Source organism: Nasonia vitripennis, assembly GCF_009193385.2.
Source record: "Nasonia vitripennis strain AsymCx chromosome 1 unlocalized genomic scaffold, Nvit_psr_1.1 chr1_random0007, whole genome shotgun sequence".
Classification (NCBI taxonomy): Eukaryota; Metazoa; Arthropoda; class Insecta; order Hymenoptera; family Pteromalidae; genus Nasonia; species Nasonia vitripennis.
In genome coordinates, this window is record NW_022279594.1 from 592,852 (window position 1) to 612,860 (window position 20,009).

Sequence of the window (20,009 nt, forward strand, 5' to 3'; positions counted from 1 at the left end):
TGCGAAGAGAGAGCGAGAAGGTACGAGAAGCTTGTCATCTTAATTTCAAAATTCGACGGTTTTCGCTAGCCCGCACGGCATCAATGAGGTTGCCATGGCAACGCGCGCTTGCTCGCTCCTACTCTGTCTCTCTCCGCCTGTTTCGCGAGCGGTCTTCTGCCGCTTTCGCTGATTTGTGTAGTTCAGTACGTATTGCCGAAACACTGTGAGCGCACGTACTCGCCTCACAGTGTCGTCCGTAACAATATTGTTGTTCACGCGTCGGTACTTTAATACTGTAGCCTTCATTTATTTTCCGTAGTTTTAAACACTTGTAAATACACTCTATCTTTCAATAAATATCAAAGCCTTTTCTTACGGCATATTAATTCAAGTTAACGGTTGAGAGTGTTTTTGTTTATTGCCAACTAGTCCTTCGAGATCCACAAGTCTCTAACATCAGTTCGAGAGACTATAATTATTGGTAGCAGAGCGTGCAGTATGGTGGCAATAGGTGTTTTGTGTACGGAAGAGTTTATTTGCAAAGTGAAGGTGTGTTAAAGCACTTCGGCAGCCGTTCGACTATTCGAAGTCGCAACGGTCGGAGAGCGTCCAGAATCTTCCTGGAATTCGCTCGCGCAGTTGGTCGCATGGAGCCTAACTGCCTGTTGTTGTTGTAACAATTTAGACGATTAGATGATTAGAAGTACTTATTTGTTTAGAGGTTAGACGTATTAGAAGTTTAGAGGATTAGATGTTAGAGGTTTAGAGGCTAGAGGTCATCGATCAAGATTTGAACTTCGAGGGACGCCAAGAGTTCGCCATTTGGGGCACAACAAGGGGAAATAAGAAGAAAACGGCCATATTGGTACCGCATTCCCACCAACTTCGGACGACGCGACCAGTCATCACGGGAGTCGACGGCATCGGCGTAAACGAGGTTTGAATTACATTCTCGCTCTTTCTCTCTCTCGCTTGCTCTGTCTCGCTCTCGCTCACTTGGCGTCGTTAGGCCACGTTGAGGCATCGTTTTTATTTTTTTTGACTCGCTCTCTACTCGTAGTCGATCGCTGCTGGAAATTCTAAATCAAGTTTCGGTTTACTCGTATTATTCGTATTTGATCGAGTTGGCACTCTGCAACAATGGCTGATGCGGCTGCAGAATTAGTTAAGCAGAAGCGTATAAGCGGGTTCTTGCTGAATTTTAAACGTAATACGGCAAGATTAGTGGTATCTGCTCGCACACTGCCGAACATGCGCACACGTTTGAGCTTGCTAGAGTCGTATTGGTCGGAGTACACTCAAAGGGATCTGATCCTGCAAGCGAATAGCTCGGCTTTCAAAGGCGAGGCGTACTTCGAGAACGACAAGTATCTCGAGGTTGAGTCGAGTTATGTGGAGAGTAAAGCGGATGTGCTTCAGTCAATTGAAGATTTGGAAATTGACGCGAGGCCACCGGTAACAGCTGCAAGCGCGCAAAATAATCAGGTCGTACACGCACCACCTGTTCCGGGTCCGTCGGAGTTCGCGAACATGCCGAAATGTCAAATCCCGAAATTTTCCGGAAAAGCCGAGGAATGGGAGATCTTCAAGGAGCAATTTTCTTCGATGGTGAAAAACAAGGCCAACTTACCGGATGCTATCAAGATGCAATATTTAGTAGACTCGGTTGAAGGGCCTGCAGCGCTCAGAGTAAAGGGTCTTCCGTTGACGGGTGCTAGTTTTGACTTGGCTTGGCAAAAATTGATGCGCAGGTACGATAACCCTACGAGACGCATGCATACGTATATGGAATTGCTGATAGATATGAAACCGGTTAAGCGAAAATCTTCGGGAGAGTTGATCGAGTTACTGGATAAGGCGGATGCCGCGCTTAAAACCTTCAAGGATGTAGGTTGCCCGTGCGAACATTGGGACAGTTGGCTAATCCATATGGTCCAGCGCAAGTTGGATAATGAGACGCGAGAAGGGTGGCGTATTTCGCAAGAGTCGGTGGTAGGTTTTTCGACATTTTCAGCTCTCACAAATTTTCTCGAGACTCGTGCGTCCTCGCTTGATCAGGATCCAGATGGTGATGCGGAGTCGCCTACCAAACAATCTTGTCAGAAGGGTAATGGTTCGATTCGTTCGTCTCGGCGTGAGTCAGTCTCAGCCAACGCAACTAGCACGTCGTTTGCTAAAGGCAATCGCAATGCCTCTGTAAAATGCAGCTTATGTAAGGGTCCTCATCAGTTTCAAGCGTGTCCAAGGTTCAATGGTATGTCGACTTCCGCTCTTTTTGAACATTGTAAAAAGGAGAGATTGTGTCTCAATTGTTTGAGATCTGGACATTTTTTGGCTGATTGCACCTCTCAGAATCGTTGCGCCAATTGTAAGGGCAGACACCACACGAAGATTCATTCGGATCGTGGACACGGAGGAGAGGCTGCGGATTCTTCAAATTCAACAGGTCAGAAGGGCTCTTCTAGCGCGCCTGGCAAGTCAAGTATGCTGGAGGTATCAGCATGTACAACAGTGGTGGGTAGGACCCGGTTGATGGCCTCAGCCAAGGTCTTACTTCAATCCGTAGATGGTAATTCGATGTACGCTAGATGCTTGATTGATCCGTGTGCAGAGGTCTCTTTTGTCACGCAAAGAGTTGTGCAATGTTTGTCCGCAAAGATTAAGCCTGTTTCTGTGTCTGTGGTTGGTGTCGGTGCAGGTCCTTCTGCGGTGTCAAAGGGTGAAGTTTTTCTCCGATTAAAGTCCAGGTTGATCTCAGAATTTTCTTTGGAGTTTTCGGCGTTGGTCTTGAAAGAGGTAACGGAATTTTTGCCGCGAGAGGAGGTCGTAGTATCCAATTGGGATCACACCAGGGGCTTGCAGCTTGATGATCCAGACTTTGCTCGCTCAAAGCGTATAGACTGCGTGCTCAGCGCAGAAGCGTACGCTGCTATCATTCGGCCAGGGTTCAGAGTTGGTGCAACTGATACTCCTGTTGCTCAGGAGACCGTATTTGGGTGGATTTTGACGGGTAGAGCGTCTTCTGCTCCTGAGTCTGATAGAGCTCAGAGCGCTCAGGCCTATCATGTGGAAGTAGAGCCATCAATTTCGACGTTATTACAGAGGTTTTGGGAAATGGAGGAGATTTCCACCTCTTAAGTTTTGTCCGAGGAGGATCAGTATTGCGAAGATTATTTCGCAGATACTGTTTATCGGGATTCCAAGGGCAGATTTGTCGTTCGCTTACCATTCTCTGAGAAGTTGTCAGAGGTTTCTTTTGCACACACGAGGTAGATTGCTGTGGCATGTTTGCTCCGCTCAGAGAAGCGTCGAGCGCAGGATTCTAGGGTAGATGGTGCCTATAGGAAATTCATGGAGGAGTATCTGACTTTAGGTCATATGGAGCCTGTAAATAGTTCGCATCGAAAGGACAATACGTTCTATTTTACTCATCGCCCAGTTTACTCGGCTGAGGTGGGGTCGGAAGGCAAATTTCGTGTCGTTTTTAATGGCTCTTTTGGAAAAATATCGCTGAACGACGTTCTCTTGACTGGTCGCAAATTACAGTCGGATGTCACGATTATTATTTCGATGTAGAGATTTTCGAAGATTGTATTTACGGGTGATATCGTCAAGGAGTTTAGGCAGATCCTCATTCACCCAGATGACGTTGATTGGCAAAGAATAGTCTGGCGTTCTGACGCTTCGAAGCCTATCGAAGATTATAGGTTGTTGACGGTTAGGTATGGTACGCGCTCCGCTCCATACCTCTGAATTCGAACTCTTCTTCAGCTAGCGAGTGAGGGAAGTTTAGAGTTTCCCTTGGCAGCGCAGGTGCTCAGACACAAAATGTATGTAGATGATGCGTTTGGTGGCGCTGACAATGAGTCTGAGGCCATTGAGATTCGGAATCAGCTGATCAAGCTTCTGCCATCAGCAGGTATGGAGTTGGGTAACTGGGCGTCAAACAGTTCGGCTATCGTGGAGGATATCCAGGCGTAAAAGCAGAAAGAGTTCGCTGTCGAATGGGATGAGGCAGTTTCTGCTTTGGGCCTAAAATAGACACCATTGAGCGATTCGTTTCGTTTCGAGGTTAAGATTCTAGTTTCGCCAAAAATTGTGTCAAAGAGATCGATTCTATCGGAGATTTCGAAGTTGTTTGATCCACTTGGTTGGCTATCACCCGTATTTGTCAGGGCCAAACTCATGTTACAGGATTTGTGGATTAACGGTGTTGATTGGGATTCTCCTCTCACGGGGGAACTTCTAGAGCAGTGGCAGATGTTGAGGTCTGATCGTCCTGACTGGGCTCAATTGCGCATTCCTCGTTGGTTTGGCTCTTCATCGTAAACATCGTGGGAGTTGCATGGGTTTTCCGACGCATCTCAGAGAGCTTTCGTCGCTGCAGCGTATATGGTAATACCAGGGCAGAAATCGGCGCTGATTGTGACCAAGACGAAAGTAGCTCCTATTAAGACGGAGAGTTTGCCTCGATTGGAGTTGTGTGGCTCGGTGCTGTTGGTTAGACTGTTGAAGCACCTATTAGATGGAATTTTATTGAAGCCTGTTTCAGTGTATTGCTGGACAGATTCCAAGGTAGTGTTAGATTGTTTGAAGGGCCACCCATCGAGATGGCAGACTTTCGTGGCAAACAGAGTGAGTGAGGTGATCACTACTCTGCCTGGGGTGCAATGGCGTCATGTTAAGTCCGAAGACAATCCAGCCGATTGCGCAACTCGAGGGTTTTCGTCGGAGCAGCTACAGCAGTCTTCCCTGTGGTGGGAGGGACCTGAGTGGATCAGGAATGATTGGAGGAAGGTAATTGATAGATTGCCCGTGGATGGTTCGCCAGATGTAGTAAATACACAGGTTGCTGTCGAGAAGAATGTTGACGAGAATCATGAATCACAATCGCTGTCTTATTCGGAGAAGTTTTCGAGTTTTCCAAAGATGTTGCGGATTTTAGCTTGTGCTTACAGATGGCGTTCGAATGCGGTCAAGCCCAGAGGAAATCGCTGGACTGGTCATTTTACTGCTGAGGCTGCTCGAGTCGGTCTGATTCGTTATGTGCAAAGTCAAGACTACGAGGAGGAATTGCGGTGTCTCAGAAGTAAACAACGATTGTCATCTCGCAGTCACTTGCTGCGACTGGCACCATTTATTTGTCCACAGGGTTTGCTCCGAGTTGGAGGCCGATTACAGCATTCGTTCTTCCAGTACGATGAGAAGCACTCGATTATACTGCCAGCATCTAGTATTATAGTCAAGAGGTTGATTGAGGAGGTACATCGTCAGACTCTTCATGGAGGTATCTAGCTGATGCTCAGTTCCCTCAACAGGACGTATTGGATTTCACGTGGGTTAAGAGTTGTACAAGGAGTTTATCGGCACTGCCATAGATGTATCCCCTACGCTGCTCAGAGTGTACAGCAGCAAATGGCACCGCTTCCATCATATCGAGTTACTCCCCAGCGAGTTTTCGCATACACCGGTCTGGACTATGCGGGACCGTTTCCAATATTGTTCTCCAAGGGCAGAGGTGCCAAGTCTACAAAGGGATATATAGCGATCTTTGTGTGTATATTTGTTCGAGCCGTTCATATTGAAGTTGTGTCAGATTTGTCCACTGCTGCGTTTCTAGCAGCCTTTCACAGATTTACCGCACGGCGTGGACTTTGTAGGATGGTGTTCAGCGACAACGGCACCAACTTCAAGGGCGCAGCCACAGAAATTGACAAGTTATTCCAACGGGCTTCATCAGTATCGCAGGAGGTAGCAGCTGCATTGGCAAAGGACGGTATAGTATGGTCTTTTATACCTCCTAGAGCTCCTCATTTCGGAGGACTATGGGAGTCGGCAGTGAGAAGTTTTAAGCATCACTTCAAACGTGTTATTGGAGACACGTCATTAACGTTCGAGGAAATGTCGACAGTTGCTGCTCAGATCGAGGCATGCTTAAATTCTCGGCCGCTCTGCCCACTGAGCTCTGAGTCCACTGATTCGGTGGCGCTTACGCCTGGTCACTTTTTTGTGAACGCTCCTCTCAATGTCTTACCCGAGCCCTTTGAAGACGTGAATCTAAAATCTCGCACTTGCAGGTGGAAGCTACTCTCGGTTAGAGGTATTGCATCATTTACAGCAGAGAAACAAGTGGCTGACTCCTGGACACTAGTTGGTCGTGGGCGACTTGGTGCTTCTGAAGGATGAGCTGTGCCCTCCATCCAAGTGGCCACTGGGTCGAATTACAGCGGTACAACCAGGGAAAGATGGTTTAGTTCTAGTTGTTACCATCCGTACTGCCAATTCCGAGTTCCAGCGACCAGTTGTGAAGGTCATCTTTCTGCCCTCAGACGAGAGTGCGCAGAGGGCAGTCTCGAGCCTTCAACCTGAGTCCAGTCAAGACTGAAGAGTTTCCCAGTGTCATCAATCGAATAGATTTTACACACAACACTTACACTGTAAACTCACTTAGCTCGTGAATAGATAGCATCCTAGTTGAATGTTTAAATGTAGATTCATTAGAGTCAAGTTTTTATTTTGTTCTTTAGTATTAGCTTTGCTAGAAATTTTGCATTAGATTATTCAAGTATATAGGCGAATTTAACCTTGTATCAAATTTTATTGTAATGTTGTTAAACTTAAAGCATTGTAAACTTGTTGTTGATCGACTGTTCGTTGAGGAATTGATTCCAAAGAAATTTTAGTGAGAACAGTTCGATCGGTAGAGTCATGGTAGGCATTAGCTTCTTTCGAAGTAGGCTTTCCTATCTTTAAATTTAATGTATTGTTATTGCCGGTCTCTTTATTGCTGCGAGGCAGCAAGAGGGACGGTATGTTCGAAAATTAGTTCAATATGCGAAGAGAGAGCGAGAAGGTTCGAGAAGCTTGTCATCTTAATTTCAAAATTCGACGGTTTTCGCTAGCCCGCACGGCACCAATGAGGTTGTCATGGCAACGCGCGCTCGCTCGCTCCTACTCTATCTCTCTCCGCCTGTTTCGCGAGCGGTCTTCTGCCGCTTTCGCTGATTTGTGTAGTTCAGTACGTATTGCCGAAACACTGTGAGCGCACGTACTCGCCTCACAGTGTCATCCGTAACAATATCGTTGTTCACGCGTCGGTACTTTAATACTGTCGCCTTCATTTATTTTCTGTAGTTTTAAACACTTGTAAATACACTCTTTCTTTCAATAAATATTAAAGCCTTTTCTTACGGCATATTAATTCAAGTTAACGGTTGAGAGTGTTTTTGTTTATTGCCAACTAGTCCTTCGAGTCTCTAACATCAGTTCGAGAGACTATAATTAAAGAAAATTTAGTTGTTCACCAATAAACAAAATGAAACGGGCATGGCAAGTTACGTAGTAATTATCTTGAGAGTTGTTTTTTGCTTCATTACGATTAAATATAATAAACTTGACTTTGTTTGATTGATCTCAGTTCTTTTCTATCTGTAATTTTGTTGCGGAATATATCAAACTCGCCTAACCTTTTACTTTTTTAAGAGTTAATTTTTTTAGAGATCAAAATATATTTTTAATACTGTTAGGTGGAAACTTGAAGAGTTTCCCCTTTTTATGCGAGTTTGCCTATCTGACACGCTCTACAGGTGTCCAGGGAGGAATCTGGTCTGGATCCTTATCCCTGCCTGCAAATGTCCTTTCTTTGCTTTTGGTAGTGGTCCAAATTAATACTCATGAATCTTACCTTGCGATTTTTTTGCTTGAACGACTCACTGAATGGAAAACTCTTCCTTCTAGACCTTTTCTCCTTTTGATATTTTGGGATTTTAGGAATGAGTGACTTGAATGAAATATATATGTTGAAAAAAGTGTATGGTCCAATTCTATGTATTTCTCCCTTTTTAACAAACTCTTTACAGTTTTACAGGAAATTCTCACTTGAAATCTAGATAATGAACACTATTGTCTCTGAGTAATTGATTCGGATCTGTGAATTAGAATCTGAATAATAACTTTGTAGGTCCGCCGGCTTCTGCGCTCGATCACGGAGTGAGAGAGCAGCGTGTTTCGAGAGCGCTCGGAAGAGGTTCCGGACCTCCCACGCCGTCGCCAGCTTACTTCCCTTTAGCCGCGTTACAGTGTCGAAGCTTGTTGCACTCATTAGGCCTTACGGGGCCTGGAAACTAGTTGCGCGCCGAAACTGCAACGTAGCTCCGCACGTGCGCCTCTAGCCATTCGCGGGGAAGTTGTTTAGGTCAGCAAGATTCGTAGCCACTTGATACTTTTGTGGCCTTGAGTCCCGCTGTACCTTTATACGTGTAGAACTTTCTCGATCCCACATTTGAAATTATTATTTCAAATGTGAATCCAGAAAGTTGTCACGTAACAAATACTGACTTATTTAATAATTTAGATAAGTATTAAATATCTAAGTATTAAATAAAATAATAGTTAAATTAATTAATATTTATGTAAGGATATAAAATATAATTTTATATTAAATTACATAATTTTCTATACTTATATTGATCCTTAGTGGAACAAAAATTCTGCACATAATAGTTTCCATCTGAAGATTTTAGACTAAAACAGAAGATAACTAAAAAAAAAGTTATTAGCAGAAGAATGTCGGAATTGAGACAGACACCAGTTATTTACAGGTATTATTAGATTTTTTTCAGTTTTTTTTAGGTTACTGCGGATGGTACCAGATTTTAACAGTTTTCAAACGTTACGTTAATTATATTCTATTATAGTATTAAAGAAATGTTTTTAAAAAGTTAAGAAAAATGTGTGGAAATCCGAAGATAGCTGTTATGATTGAGAAAAAGTGTTGTCTTCAGTGATTAATAGTTAATATCTGTTGTATGTATTTTTTTATTTATTTTCATAATCTTAAAATTTTATACCTGAAAAAAATTAATCGAACTGGAGAATCTAGCAAACTAAATAAAACTTAAGACAACGAAAGATTACTGTGGTCTGTGTCTTAATTCCGACATTTTTCTGCTATCATCTGCAGTTTGTAACTTATTTCTTCAGTTGTTTTTATTTTTGATTTTTACTAGGGATTAAAGATATCGTTATCATTTGATATAAAAGTAAATATCGTACTATGTATAACATTTAAGTACAGAATACAAATGTTTTGATTGTAATAATCCTACAATTTACATTATATTACAAATGTAAATAAAAAAAATGTTCAATTAATATTTTTGTGTTGTTAGATTTTGTTAATATCATTAATACTGTCATTAAATAATTACAAAGAGTTTGAAAATATTTTATGATAATTAAAATTTATTAACATTTTATTCTATAATTTTAAAACCGGTCCTGTGTACGAGTTGCCATAGGTACTTTTATATAATGTTGGCTGTATTGAATATATTTATTGATATTCGACGGTAATTAATTCTCGTGGAACGTTTTTCAAATCGTGCTTTTAATTGGTTAGATTTTATTAACTCGGCAATCTGATTGGAGCATTTTAAAAACGTTCCACAAGAATTAACTACTATCGAGTGTACATCTAATAATTAATAATGATACGTCAAATAATTGAATATCTTCTCAATTAATTTGTAAATCTCGAGCAAAGCGAGCGTTTTTTGCTAGTATATTTTAATTGCATATAGTTTTATAATCATTTCGAGACCAATCTAATGTAAAAACTCAAAGTTTATAGGTCAATGATATAGGCGGTTGAGTAAAATATTTTGCATAAAATTGCATACAAAAATATAACTTTTAACGCGTTTTTCTCGAAACTTATTTATTTAACTTCAAAAAGTTCCTTGCGCAAGGCATCTACATCTACATCTACATAATATTAATTTGCTTAAATTTTTCTCCAAAACGTCATTTCCAGTTTAATTTATTCAAATCCCTTCAATTCTAATTAAACTTTTTAACTGTCACATTAGTCCTAACATCTAAGAACATTTTTACCGTTTTATTTTTTTTTGTGCGCCAATATTGTAATATTTTAATTTAAAGATTGAATTTTGCACTTTCCGAGTTTTTCAGGGAATTTTTCTGGACTTCTTGGAAATTCAGTCTTCCTGGAATTCTGACGCTGATAATATATTTATAACAAGGTTTATGAAGTAAATACTTCTATAGGCTCGCCGGGTACACATTTTACTGAGGACTAAACGGCGTGCGGCAACCGGCACAGCGGCGCGACAGACTGATCGTCACGAAAGCAGCGACAGCTCACTCCCCCCAACACGCACTCTTCGCTGCGCATGTTAGCATGCTCGCACAGCTCAGCTCTTTCCTTACATATTAGCCGCACTTATTTACACACGCTGCAAGCAACTATCGGGTTTTCTCGGATTTCGGACGCGCTAATATAGCAGTACCTTTTCATGCTACTTCAATTTTTTGCGTCAACTAGACGTCGTGACTTTTTAATATGCGCAAGACATTTGTAATTGTATTTGTGAAAACAATTTTAAATTCGGTAAAAAGTTGTAAATTGTGAATATATAAAAATGTTCATTTAGGACAGTTTCGCAAAAATCGGGAAATTTTAAAAGAAATTCGTTGTTTAAGTTGTAAGAAAGTTTGAGTTGTGCTAGTAATTGCGAGAAATTTTGAGTTGTGCTAGTCTAGCATGCGTAAAATAACTTGTGCTACTTATGACGGGAAATTCGAACAATGCTACTCTTCGTAGGAAGCGACGATATTATATTTCGAACTCTTGCGTCAAAGACTATAAAGTACATTTGCAGTCCCGCTGCAAAGACTAGTACATTTCTCACTTCGTAAACGTTTGATTCTCTGGCAATGAAACTATTCCAAATTTTCCAAAATTCCACACCATCTATTTATGTATTTACTATTATCGGCTGTCCCCGAGACAGCCACATTTTTTTTTGTAGTTAAACTTGTATAACTTGGGCGGTAGCATCATATATCATATATACTATATTTATTATAGATTAACCTCAGGATCATCCTAACATCCATTAGACATCGTCTACTGGAAGTAACAATTTTTTTGTAAATTTGTTGTATATTAAATGGGTTGTATCATAGACTATGTCTTGCCATCCAGAAGGTGATTTCGACATCTAGACATCGTCTACTAAAAGTAAAAGTATTCTTTTAGTATATATGTTGTATGTTTTGTCAATCAGAAGGTGATTTCAACACCTAGACATCGTCTACTGTAAGTAGAGATTTTCTTTTAATACATTTGTTGTATACTAAGTGCATTGTATCATAGTCAATGTCTCATCATTTTGAAGGGAATTTCGACACTTGGACATCGTCTGCTGAAAATAAAAATATTTTTCTAGTATATTTGTTGTATACTGAGTGTGTTGTCTCATAGACCATGTTTCGACATCTGGGAATTGATTTTGACAACTAGACATCGTTGAAAGTGAAGATTTTTTTATAGTACATTTGTTGTATTCATCGTCTACTAGAAGTGAACATTTTCTTTTAGTATATTTGTTGTATACTAAGTGCGTTGCATCATAGACCATGTCTTACCATCCAGGAAGTGATTTTAATACCTGGAGTTCATCTACTGAAAGTGAAAATTTTCTTCTGGTACATTTATTGTATACTTAGTGCGTTGTAAAATAAACCATGTTACCTTATCTAGGAGGTGATTTTGACACGTGGACATCGACTACTAAAACTGAAGATTTTTTTATAGTACTGTAACGGTTCAACTTTCCCCAGGATGTTGGACAGTCAGTCGGTTCCAGGATCTGGATTGGGGAAAGGGGCAATAAAAGAGTCTGTTCTTATGTTTTTAATGTTAACAAAATATATTTCCTTAAGTAGATAATAGTAATTGGGAATCAGTTGTTAAATCCCGTCTGAAACAGAAATCAATTATGCGCTTGGTTAAGAATATTTCGCCTTTACAAATGGAATTGTTTAAACTAGCGCTGTTAACAGTTTACGAAAATATCTACGCGACTTCGCTATAACAATGAGTCGGTGGTTACGGCTACGGTGTTTCGGTACGGTGACGGTATGGCGGATCGGTGATGGGTTTGAAGGTTAGGATTTCATTCGGTACGGTGGAGTCGTGTGCGCACGGGTACACCGATCCGGGTGACTTGCGTAACAACAATCTCGACCGCCCTGTGTGCGCACAGTAGCGGCCAGGATAGTGTAACGGGATTTTGAGGTTATCCCTCGGATTTATGAAGTCGTGTGCGCACGGCTTCACAAATCTTCGTCGCTCGTCTCGTTCCTCTCTTTATCCTGTGTACGCACAGAGATACGGCGAGTCGTGAGATGTCGGCGTAAGGCTGGCTTTGTTGGTTAGGATTTTTCTTATAGTACATTCGTTGTATACTATGTGCATTGTATCATATACCATGTCTCGTCATTTGGAAGGTGATTTTGAAATCTGGACATTGTCTACTGAAAGTACATATTTTCTTTTAGTACATTTGTTGTATATTTTTATGTCCTAAGCTATTGAAAGCTGTCACCGGACAGTAACTCTAGGGGTTATTTTGCTTTCATAAGCCGGATGAGGACAAAGTTTCAGAGCGCGAAGCTGAGCGCTGTCGGTGCTTGACTACCTTGATCTGTTTAATAGAACGGCCCAGTAGCCGCCGGAAAATCTTTCGAAATTGCACTGGTTTTGTTGCATGCACTGACTTTAGTTAAACTCTTTAATGTTGATTCCGTAACTTCCGAGAGATTTGTTGTAAGGACGTTACTCTAATTGTAATGCCGTTATCGCGAATATGGTGGGCTAACGGGGTCTCTAATTATGAGAGAGGAAGAGAGAAGTGCGCGATAGAGGCATGCAGTCTATTTAATTAAAAGCACTTACCTTTTTCTTTATCTCTGCAATGGGCCTGCTCTGCTTCCACGTTCTCTCAGTGGCTTTGGCTCAGCTTCCGAAGCGGATGGTTTCGATTTGAACGGGGCGACAGGGATCAGGAGCTTTCGGGTTAATTTCTCATTCGCGATTTAAATTTTAATGCAATTTATTCAATTTGCCACAGAATTTAGATAACGCTTGCTCGCAACTATCAAAAATTTTCGAATTATTTTAAATTATCGAAAATAAAGAACCACAACGTAAATGTTCTAGTTGTATGATTGCAAGTAAAATAAGTTTAATGATAGGAATATTCAAATTATTAAGTCCCAAACCGCTAAAATGATTCTAAGTCTTTGAACTGTCGGAAATTTTCTAAGTCTTGATACACCGAAATAATTCTAAGTATCGATACACCGGACCGAATTCGGCAGAGCTTGCGCGTAGTGATGATTTTTCGAGCGGACTGACGACGAGAGGACCTGTTGCTGGGCTCTTTTATGCCCTCGTAGCAGAGGTGATCTCCGATTTTTCTTCTCCTCGGCGGGGTGGGTGTTTAGCCAATTAGGAGGCCTAGATGCAGCTTCTTGCCTTATTTGGAGCTTTTTACGCATGTGACGTTGTAGAGAGGGCCAATCAGAAAATCAAAGTAAAAATCCTCTCCTCTAGTACATCAAGTCCCCTCGTGATCTTCTCCTGCCAAATTTATTCTATACTTAGTACGTTGTAAAATAAAACATGTCTCGCCATCTAGGAGGTGATTTTGAAACCTGGATATCGTCTACTGAAAATAAAAATTTTCTTCTATTACAGTAATTGTATATTTAGAGCGTTGTACAATAAACCATGTTTTGATATCTAGGAGGTGATTTAGGTATCTAGGATACTAGGACATCGTCTACTAGGAGTGCCGATTTTTTTTAGTACATTTGTTGTATTGAAAGTGCGTTGTATTAGAAACCATATCTCGTTATTAGGAAGGTTATTTTGACACTTGGACTTTGTCTACAGGAACAGAAAAGGGCCAATCAGAAAATCAGTGTAAAAATCCTCTCCTATAGTACATCGAGTCCCCTCGTGCTCTTCTCCTGTCAAACTCGCCTCTGATTTACCTTCTTTATCTGCAGACTCATAGAAGTTTCCTCTGTGCATTTTGAGCCGACTTACGAGGTGTCCTCTTCATTGCACGTGCATCGCTTTCGGGTATGCGCGGTCCATGATGTACAGTAGGCCTCTTGTTTTTTTCTCTCTACTTGCGTCCGTTGTGTTCCCGCCGTGGAGCCAAGATGTGTGCGTGCATATCGGTGTGTTTCGCTTGATCTCTCGCCGTGGAGTCGTAAGGTGTGTATACATCTCGGTGTTCTATTTTATCTTTATTATTTTACGTGAATTTACTATTATTATTGATTTTTCCTGACTGATTTTACTTCGAGTTTAATTATGTTTTTATATTTACTTCGCCTTACGTTGTCGTTCCTTATTCTTATTAATTCAATTAAATATTGAATTTGTCGAATTTGCTATATCTTAGTATATACTGGATTCTAGTAGAAAGGGTATCGATGGATTTACTTTATAATAACTAATCTTATTAGTTTTTAGTATTTTAAGAATGCGAAAGAAAGTGAGCATTTTACACCTTCCCCCTAGGATGAGCGTTCTGAGGTGAGCCTCTGACGCTCACAATTAATTTTTGTGAATTTCGTTTTTTGTGAATTTATTTTTTTCACATACAATGGTACATATATATTGATATAGATGTATACATTCTTTTGATTATAGGGTTACATATAATATACTACAATTAATTATTTGTAATAAATGAAGTTGGATTATTAATAATAATATATAGGGGACGTTGCACGTTAACCGGACCATCAGTGCACCCAAAATTTGGGTTAACCTAACAAGACGTTTGAGGTCTCAAAATGATCGTCTGGTCAAGGGCTTTTGAAAAAGTTCTGGCCTTTTCAAAAATCCAATGTGGCGCATAAAATATGGAGCCTGAAACCCACGTTTTCATAGCACATTCAATAAAAACAATAGTAAAAATGTTCTAATTTGTGAAATATTCCACCAAAAAGCATGTACAACTCATGATAAGACATATTATTGACAATGCTGACGGAATTCCAAAATCAAAAATGGCGGAATCAAAATGGTGGACATTATACCTCCACCAAACCCATTTTACCGTAACAAATGATTTTTGATCAGTTTAAAGTATCGATATGGGGGTTTTCGGGGTCATTGAATCTTAGCTTGACCTCGAAATTTCATAATTTAAAATGGTGGATCCAAAATGGCGGACATTATACCACCACCAAACCAATTATACCGCAACAAATGATTTTAGATCACTTTAAAGTATCGATATGAGGGTTTTTGGGGCCACGGCACCTTATTTTAACATCGAAATTTTAAAATCCAAAATGGCCGATCCAAAATGGCGGACATTATACAACCACCAAAACTATTTTACCGCAATGAACGATTTTAAATCAGTTTAAAGTATCGCTATAGGAGTTTAAGGGTCCGTTGAATCTTATTGTAACCTCGTAATTTCAAAATTCAATATGGCCAATATAAACTGGCGGATATTTATCATAACCCACCCGCAGGCTCTCTCGCGAAAAGCCCCTGCTAACGCGAAACCGCCGAACACGCCATGCACGTTGCAGCGCTTATCACCGCGGCGCTAGTACCGCGGCGCGCCGCTAGGCGGCTGCGCATTACCCACAAGTGAAGTAGCGTCGCGGAGGGCACATAAGGAGGCCGGGCCCAGCGCTGTACCTCGCCCCTCTTCCAACAGCCTAATGCTGCAAGTACACGGCTCGTGTCCAATGACAACTTGTGCAAAGACTTCAGCAAATAAAACTGTTTTGTGGCAAAGGAATTTATTGCTTTCAAGTGATTTATTTCATCCCTCTTTTTTACCTACACCCCCAACCCCTTCCCACGTCTAGCAACCCATAGAAAGGAATATTTTCTTCAAGGAATGCTTTCTTCATCGGCGACTTTTTCTCCAACAGTCTTTTTCAGGATAGTTGGTGAGCAAGTCCATCAGCGGCTTTATTCATAGGCGACTTTATCTCCAACAGTCCTTTTTAGGATAGTTAATAGGTACATTAATAGATACATTGGCGACTTCTTCTTCAACATCCTTTTTAAGGCAGTGGTTGAGTAAGTCTTACTTTATCGGCATCTCCTTGTTCAACTGTACTAGCCGTAATTTTGTTATTTCTAACTTTTTTTTTTTGTTTTGGTTGTGCTTTCTCATATCCTACAACAATGTCTTCTCCTGCGAAAAAGTATCGTATCGATAGATGCGTTAATCCATTTGATATTAATACAGGACACAGGAAATCTCTTAGGAAGATCTCCAAAGAATTTCAAGATGTCTATCTTGATTATCCAACATCTTCACTGATTTGTGATACATGTAGAAAATCCTTTTACAAACTACATGATTTGTCATCTCCAAACGTCAGTATGAGTGTTGATTTTGAATCAGAGACTGACTCACCTTCGGTTTCAAACACGGATGCACCTATGCAAGATGATCTTACAGATATTTTAACTGCACTTAAAAACAACTTCCAATCCCTGCCGGAGAACGATCCATTACGTGTCAGTATTCTTACTATTTTGCCCGAACACTGGGCAATACGTAAAATTATGAACCAATTTGGTGTCTCTCACAGAATGGCTCGTAAAGCAAAACAGTTAAGAGAATCAGATAGATGGCTTCTCCTGTTGCAAAACGTGGAAAAACATTACCTGCAGAAACTACTCAGAAAGTTGAAGATTTTTACGAAAATGATCTTAACAGCAGAATTATGCCAAATAAAAAAGATACTGTCAATATTTATTTATATGGTGAAAAAATAAAAGTGCAGAAAAGATTATTACTTACTGATATTAAGAACCTTCATAATCAATTTAAAGAACAGTTTCCTGAATATCCGATTGGGCTTACCAAGTTTGCGGAACTGAGACGAAAATGTTGTGTGTTTGCAGGATCCTCTGGTACACACAATGTATGTGTATGTACGATACACCAAAATTTCAAGGCGATGATTGACGCAGTAAATATAGAAAAAATCTCAAACAATATTCTTAAGAATTATAAAGATTGTTTGAATTTCGTTCTATGTGAGGATCCCAAACCAAGATGTTATTTGAATGAATACAAATTTTGTCCGGACATTCAAAAGTTTTCTAATTACGTTGAGAACATTATGGATGAGCACAATATTGATCAAGTCATCTTCAGCACGTGGCAATCAACCGACAGATACACTTTGATAAAACAATGCCTAACATCGCAAGAATTTATTGAAACTTTATGTTCTAGCCTAGAAAAGTTGATACCTCATCACTTCATCGCTAAGGAACAATCAAAGTTTATTTCTGGGAAGAAAAATAATCTTTCAGATGAAGAGGTGCTTGCTCAATTGGATTTTGCTGAGAACTATGCTTTTACAGCCTAAGATGCTGCATAGGCATTTCTTTTTAATAATGATCAAAGTACGATTTTTCCTGCTGTTGTTTATTATAAATCTGAAGGCAAGCTAAAGCATTTCAGTACAGTATCTATGTCCGACTGTTCTACTCATGATGCCACTGCAGTATACATAATGCAGCAAAAGCTTATACCTGAAATTCGCAAGGTTTGTCCCACAGTGAAAAAGGTAATATATGCTACTGATGGTGCTAAACAGCATTTTAAAAATCGTTATCAAATGACTAGTTTAATAAGTCATAAGAGAGATTTTGGCGTTGATGCTGAATGGCACTGTTTTGCAACAGCACACGGAAAAGGTAGTTGCGATGGAGTTGGAGCGATAGTAAAGAGAGAAGCTACAAGAGCGAGCTTACAAGCTGCAAAAAATAAAGCAATTCTAGATGTTAAAGCTCTTTATTCATGGGCTAATGGGCGATTATTCAATATAAAATTTTTCTTATACACCAAAAAAGATCACGAACAAACTCGTCAATTCCTAAAAAAGAGATTTAAAAACTGTCCACCTGTCACAAACATACAAATGGGGCATGGATTTATCCCAGAAAATAATGAAACGTTGAAAGTCATGCATTACTCAAATGCCAATGAACCTAGGAACAGAGTAATTAATGATATCGGCGAAAGCCATTTATCACCAGTAAAAACTCCACGAACGAGGAGCCAGAATTGATAAGAGTGCACAAAATGTCATTAAAGATTGATTCATTTGGCTAAATTATATATTATTTCATCCACGCAGGCATATACATATACACAGAACAATAGAAAAATGTAAGTGCAAAAAGCTCAGACAGATAATTCTAAATCTAATAGACCGGAAAAATATAAGATTCATGTGTACAAATCGTGATTCCGATAATACATTTATAACCATTTACCTCACAAACCCCCATATCGATACTTTAAATTGAGCTAAAATCATTTGTTGCGGTAAAATTGGTTTAGTGGCGGTATAATGTTCGCCATTTTGGATCCACCATTTTAAATTATGAAATTTTGAGGTCAAGCTAAGATTCAATGACCCCGAAAACCCCCATATCGATACTTTAAACTGATCAAAAATCATTTGTTGCGGTAACATGGATTTGGTGGAGGTATAATGTCCACCATTTTGATTCCGCCATTTTTGATTTTGGAATTCCGTCAGCATTGTCAATAATATGTCCTATCATCCTATCCTATCATGAGTTGTACATGCTTTTTGGTGGAATATTTCACAAATTAGAACATTTTTACTATTGTTTTTGTTGAATGTGCTATGAAAACGTGGGTTTCAGGCTCCATATTTTATGCGCCACATTGGATTTTTGAAAAGGCCAGAACTTTTTCAAAAGCCCTTGACCAGACGATCATTTTGAGACCTCAAACGTCTTGTTAGGTTAACCCAAATTTTGGGTGCACTGATGGTCCGGTTGACGTGAAACGTCCCATAGGTATTGATGTTTTTCTTTAGTATTGTCCTGTTATTCACTGTTATTTAGTAAGGCAAAATGGTTATAGTATAATAAAATTTTTCCTATATCTAACGTGATTATAAATTTTCTGAGATTGGCCGATGGCACAGTGCATCCCTTTTACTCTTGCCATCGGGGCGCTATTGCATCCTTTAAGATACATAGATATATTGATACGATATTATGGCCCCCTTCTCTGAAGTCATATTTATATTTAGTATCTTGGTTTTACAATTTTTGATATATTTTCTTTTATTGACTTATAATGGTTGCCAAGATTCTAAATGTGATATGACGAGAAGAAGGGTTTATAATTCGTTCTTGCGCTTATATTTAGTTAAGATTTATTTTCTTGTTTTCTTATCTTGTTCTGATGATTGACGTTGAATAGTTGGCTGTTGTTGTATTGGTAAATTTCCTGGGGGTGGCTTCTTGGTTACTTCACTGGCGAATTTGGTTTTGTTTTGATTCTTCTTACTCCCACGTTATTTGTTTTTCTCTCTTTTTTTCTCTCTGTCTTTCAACGTCTTTCAATACGATGATCTCGTGCTCGAGGTCTGATTCTCCTTCTATTGATAATATTATCGTCTACATCTAATCGTACATTTATATACTCGTCCAAACATGATGGGTAATTTATCACTGGTTGAATTTGAAGTAGTGGTTCCGCACAGATGTAACAATTCATGAAGTCGATATCATCTCCGTGATGGTACCAATCTGTACATGAGATTATGGCTTCTGGATATGGAATATTATTGGGGTGATAACAATTTTCAGAAATGGATGTCCATCGAAATTGTGACATATTAACATACATAATGCTTTTGGACTCTAATTGTCTCATACAAAAATTTATGTCTAAGTCGAAGTAGAACTTAGAATTTGCTCTGGGAATGTCTACGTCTATCTTTTCTTCTTCTGGTTCTGAAGGTAACTTCATTTTCTAAAATTAATTATTTCTTTTATTAATTTCAAAGTTATTCTCTCTTTCTTCTCTTGGGACTTGAAACAGTTCTATTGAGTCTATTCGCGGTGGGTCTAAATGAGTATTGTTGTTTTCTAATTTCTCTTTTTTGTTCTTGAAATAGTCTCTCTATTCCGTAAGGGTCCTCATCTGATTTTTCTTCTATGTATTTTTCAAACGTTTTGATTTCTTCTCTTATTAATTGTGTGGCTAATTTTCTGGTTTGATTAACTTTGCAGTTTCCTTGATCTTCATTTATAATTTGGGAATATAGTAGTCGGTCGATGTATTCTTCAATGTCAAAATTCAGTGGTTGAAAGTCGT